This window comes from Coregonus clupeaformis, chromosome 1 (genome assembly GCF_020615455.1).
Source record: "Coregonus clupeaformis isolate EN_2021a chromosome 1, ASM2061545v1, whole genome shotgun sequence".
NCBI classification, from domain to species: Eukaryota; Metazoa; Chordata; class Actinopteri; order Salmoniformes; family Salmonidae; genus Coregonus; species Coregonus clupeaformis.
This window is the reverse complement of record NC_059192.1, coordinates 13,863,769-13,869,768: the sequence shown is the minus strand read 5'-3', so window position 1 is coordinate 13,869,768 and position 6,000 is coordinate 13,863,769.

Genomic DNA, 6,000 nt, shown 5'->3' with positions numbered 1-6,000 from the left:
ATGAGATTCATTGAGGCAGAGTCATGATCACGATTGACTTTGACGTTCCTCGTCTGTCAATTTAGTGCATCGAGCTCCCCTCCGCTCATGAGGCGCAACGATTGGGCCAGTCAGGACAGTCAATAGTGCCCAGGGGCATACGCCTTCCACAATCCATACCCGATCATGGCAGGCTTCTCCTCAACAAAGCTGCCAGACAGAATTGATCTCACTAGGATGTGCATGTGGCGTACAAAGTGATCTTAAAGGCCCAGTACAGTCAACAATTTGATTTTCCTGTGTTTTATATACACTGAGTATACAAAACATGCAACTCAATATTAGCAAGGAGTTCCTGTTTTGGTGGGATGGAGTTTTGGCATGGCGGTAAATGAGTTAATAGACCAATAAGAAAGAGAGTTCTAAACATCTCTGCCAATAACAACTAGTCTTCCGTTTTCCCCTCCCCACTCAAACCACTCCCAGACAGTCCTAGCGAAATTTTTGCTTGAGAAATTGCTCTTTGCTAAGAAGCTATTTTTGTTTCTTTTTGACCATTTTAATTTAAAACAATCACAGTAAGGTCCTCAATTGTTACCCAGAAATAATTTGATATTGAGACAAAAACAGCTGCATTGGAACTTCAAGCTGAATTGTGGACTCGACTCATGCTCTACAGTCAGACTCAGCAAAAACAGTTCATCTAAAGCGTTTCAAATCTGTATAGAAATGTTGTTTTGTAAATACTACAGAGTGAGATGACTGAAGAGCCGGTACATAGAGACCACAGGAGGTTGGTGGCACCTTAATTGGAGAGGTCGGGCTCATGGTAATGGCCAGACGGAGCGGAACCAAATACATCAAACACGTGTTTGATGCCATTCCATAAGCTCCGTTCCAGCCATTATTATGAGACGTCCTCCCCTCAGCAGCCTCTGATAGACTGTCTCCTGTCTCATTACATGTAGTACCAGAACCACTGAAAGAGTTTTGTGTAGAACAGCTGTGTGTGTGTGTGTGTGTGTGTGAATGTCTGCTTTTTTTTTTTTTTGTCATTTAGCAGACGCTCTTATCCAGAGTGACTTACAGTTAGTGAGTGCATACATTTTTTTTGTTTCATACTGGCCCCCCGTGGGAATCGAACCCACAACCCTGGCGTTGCAAGCACCATGGTCTACCAACTGAGCTACACGGAGATGTTTCTGTGTGTCTGTTTCTATGTTTGTGTTGCCAAGGCCCCTGCAAGCAGTTAGCAGTGTGCATAGAGCGGCACAGACGCCGGGCTCCCTCCCAGACTTCCGCCATGCTGGCAGCCGGGAATGCTGACTCGGCAATGTTCCTCCAACAGCGGGATAGGGGAACATTGACCTACCTGTGTGTGACCTGGTGGGCACCTGACCCGCCCTTCTGCCAGGTTCATCTGCTGTGCCATAACACACACCACTAAACCTGGCCAGCCATGCCAGGGGTGTTGACAATAATACCAAGGTGCAGGTAAAACGCTTTACTGTAAATACATGGGTGAGCGATCAAAACACACACACACACACACAGTCAGAGACGTGCAGTCGTGCACGCACACACAAAGAGGTTTAATTCAATTTTTTCCCCAGTCAAAATCTCTGCGTTTGTTTGCCTCTTCGCTAATATCCTGTATATCCTCCTAATAACATGGGAGGAGCATCAAACTCATTAAGAAGAAGGAAGACAAACCTGCCAATAAACGAATCTTCATTCTCAAATGGAGCCCATACTGTACATACCGTAGGCTACACGTTTCATTGACAGGTACTACAATGGACCTCAGCAGATGCTGGGAGAGTCAAGTCCACATGCAGCAGATGGCTTTAGCAAGCTCTCTGGATCTAGGTTTCTACATATTCTCTCTCTCTCTCCCCCCTCTATTCTCCCCCTTTAACTCTCCCCTCTGTTTATCTCTGTATACAGTGCATTCGGAAAGTATTCAGAACCCTTCCCTTTTTCCAGATGTTGTTCCGTTACAGCCTTATTCTTATTTCCTCATCAATATACAAACAATACCCCATCATGACAAAGCGAAAACCGGGTTTTTGACATTTTTGCACGTTTATAAAATATACAAACAGAAATAGCTTATTTACATAAGTATTCAGACCCTTTGCTATGAGACTCGAAATTGAGCTCAGAGTGCATCTTGTTTCCATTGATCATCCTTGAGATGTTTCTACAACTTGATTGGAGTCCACCTGTGGTAAATTCAATTGATTGGACATGATTTGGAAAGGCACACACCTGTCTGTCTATATATAAATCCCACAGTTGACAGTGCATGTCAGAGCAAAAACCAAGCCATGAGGTCGAAGGAATTGTTCGTAGAGCTCCGAGACAGGATTGTGTCGAGGAAAAGATCTTGGAAGGGTACCAAAACATTTCTGCAGCATTGAAGGTCCCCAAGAACACAGTGGCCTTCATCATTCTTAAATGCAAGAAGTTTGGAACCACCAAGACTCTTCCTAGAGCTGACCGCCTGGCCAAACTGAGCAATCGGGGAGAAGGGCCTTGGTCAGGGAGGTGACCAAGAACCCGATGGTCACTCTAACAGAGCTCCAGAGTTCCTCTGTGGAGATGGGAGAACCTTCCAGAAGGACAACCATCTCTGCAGCGCTCCACCAATCGGGCCTTTATGGTAGAGTGGCCAGACGGAAGCCACTCCTCAGTAAAAGGCACATGACAGCCTGCTTGGAGTTTGCCAAAAGGCACCTAAAGGACTCTCAGACCATGAGAAACAAGATTCTCTGGTCTGATGAAACCAAGATTGAACTCTTTGGCCTGAATGCCAAGCGTCACGTCTGGAGGAAACCTGGCACCATCCCTACGGTGAAGCATGGTGGTGGCAGCATCATGCTGTGGGGATGTTTTTCAGCGGCAGGGACTGGGAGACTAGTCAGGATGGAGGGAAAGATGAACGGAGCAAAGTACAGAGAGATCCTTGATGAAAACCTGCCCCAGAGCACTCAGGACCTCAGACTGGGGCGAAGGTTCACCTTCCAACAGGACTACGACCCTAAGCACACAGCCAAGACAACGCTGGAGTGGCTTCGGGACAAGTCTCTGAATGTCCTTGAGTGACCCAGCCAGAGCCCAGACTTGAACCCGATCAAACATCTCTGGAGAGACCTGAAAATAGCTGTGCAGCGGAGCTCCCCATCCAACCTGACAGAGCTTGAGACGATCTGCAGAGAAGAATGGGAGAAATTCCCCAAATACAACTGTGCCAAGTTTGTAGAGTCATACCCAAGAAGACTTGAGGCTGTAATCGCTGCCATGGTGCTTCAACAAAGTACTGAGTAAAGGGTCTGAATAGTTATGTAAATGTAATTTTTTTTTTTTTTATACATTTTTAAAAAATGTCTACAAACCTGTTTTTGCTTTGTCATTATGGGGTATTGTGTGTAGATTGATGAGGGAAAAAAACAATTTAATCAATTTTAGAATAAGGCTGTGACGTAACAGAATGTGTAAAAAGTTAAGGGGTCTGAAAACTTTCACTGTATCTCTCCCGCTCTCTCTCTAAGCCTGTGGAGGGGAAGGTTGGATGCTGGATCGAGCTAGGCGTGTGGGAGTGAGTTATGTCACAGGCCTCTCAGGGAGTTTCCCTAGTGGTGGTGCTGCCACTGCTGTGTTTGGTTAGGTAACTCAGCCTAGCCTCACTCAGTCACAGCCTCACAAAACAAACATGCCTGACTGCACCGGCAGCAGTGTGGCATTTATTGGGATGTCTCATGTACTGGAGGCAGCTCTGCAGAGTGGTCACTAGCTAGCAACAGCACTAAAGTCATAAAATCAGATTTTAAACCTAACCTTAACCACACTGCTAACCCTAATGTCTAACCCTAACCTGGCAGCTAGCGCACAACGTTCTGAGAACCATATGTTTTTTTAGAGCTAGGTGTGTGCGTGATTGTCCTATGGTTATTTTGCATACAACCTTTCCAAAACTTTCTGGTAATGGTGCAGGATAGTTGCTTGGCTTTGGAAATTCTCAGCACTTTGAAGGAACTTGACAAAAAAAGTGTTTTCTTGGTATTTCATTACTTTAACAGAACGTTTCCTAAAAGTTCAAACATAGTTACGTTTAATTTACATTTTGGTAATGTTCTAGGAACGTTGTCCATCTGGTTTGACATTGGGAATGTTCTCAAAGTTCAGAGAACGTTAAGAAACGACATTCTTCTGTGCGAATTTGAGTACTTCAGCATAATGTTTCCTACAGGTTTCCTCATGGTTCTATTTAAAGTAATGTTTTTATTGTTCAGAGAATGTTAAGAAAACTTTCCATAAAAAACAGAAAACTTTCGTAACGTTCAGAGAACGTTCTAATAATGTTATTTAAAAACATATACATTCTGTTCTCAGCATCAACAAAACTCTCTCCATCCTCTATCTTGTTAAATGTGTTCAGGTGTGTTGGCCGCGCCCACTAATTGGCCACAACTGATCTTAATGAGTGATTGTTTCCTTTGAAATGGGGTCTGTTTGAATAGACTAAAATGAACAGCTTTGTATGCGTAAAAAACATGGCATGTTTACTCCGTCCTGGTGGCACAGTGGACTAATTCCATGGATAAACAACAGAAGATCATAGGTTCAAACTGCACTGATGCTGTGTCTCAATAAAAAATAAATGTGTTTGCATGATTAATGTCTAAGGAAATGAATTTCCATGTGTCCTATCTGAGCTTGGAGTTCAAAAAAAGTTTACCCAAAATAAGCTTGCAGTGTTATGAAGTCTTATTGAAACATTCAGTGGACATTTTAAGGAAGTTATTCAAAAACCCAAAAGTAACCTATAATTTCTCCCAGAAAAACTTTAAAGGAACCAGAGTAAAACGTTCTTAGAACCTCCCTGCAACCTACAAATAAATGTTCCCGAACAGGCGAAATGATCATTTCTGTTCTCAGAACGTTTAAAAAAACGTTGTTTTACCGGTCAGGAAACATATGGCTTTGTTCCCACAATGTGAAACCAAAAACATATGTTCCTACAACTTCCAAGGAGCCAAATGTGTTAGCTGGGCTTAAATTAGGAACAAAAAGCAAATTTTTATTTTCATAAATGTTACGATATAGCCAATTTTGACTTTGCAGCTGGTCCATATATAGGAAATCGCTCACTTCTGCCTCCAGGACAAGATTCATGACAAAAAATATCAGTTATGTCACAGGCCTCTGAGGGTGTTTCCCTAGTGGTGGTGGTGGTGCTGCTGCTGTGCTTAGTTAGGTGACTCAGCCTCAGTCAGTCACAGCCTCACAAAACAAACATGCTTGACTGCACCGGCAGCCAACCAGGCCACACTTTATTAATCAGATGTATCTGTATCTGACTGAGGCTGCAGAGCAGGAAAAAAAACACCCACCCCCCCCCACACAAATCCCATACAGACACCCTTCTCTGTTTTGAACTTTGTAGAAGACCATATAAATAGATAGGGAGACATTACCAGCCAGATTCCATGGAGGGTTAATTGAAAGCTAATGTGCCGTGACATGGGGACGTGCGGTTGTCCCTGTGTACAGTCAGTGGAGGCTGCTGAGGGGAGGATGGCTCATAATAATGGCTGGAACGGAGCGAATGGAATGGCATCAAACACAAGGAAACCATGTGATGTATTTGATACCATTCCACTCCAGCCAATACCACGAGCCCGTCCTCCCTAATTAAGGTGCCACCAACCTCCTGTGGTACCAGTGGCTTCCATTTGTCATTCCCTCAGCCAATGAGGATCCTTTTATCCTCCTCAGACAATGGTTATCATAGGCAAACATGAGGGTGACTGAGGGTGGCTCGGACGGTCGCCTGAAACCCAGACACCAGACACTGTCTGACTTTGGAAGAGTTGCGGGGACAAAACATCAGGCCTGGATCCTTTTTACGAGCTGAAGAGGTCCTTTTGCCTCATTTTTCTTTTTTATTGAAAGGAAACCTGAAGGATGTTTTGACTGTTTTGTCACAGAGATAGTGAGGGACCCCATTTTCAGTCT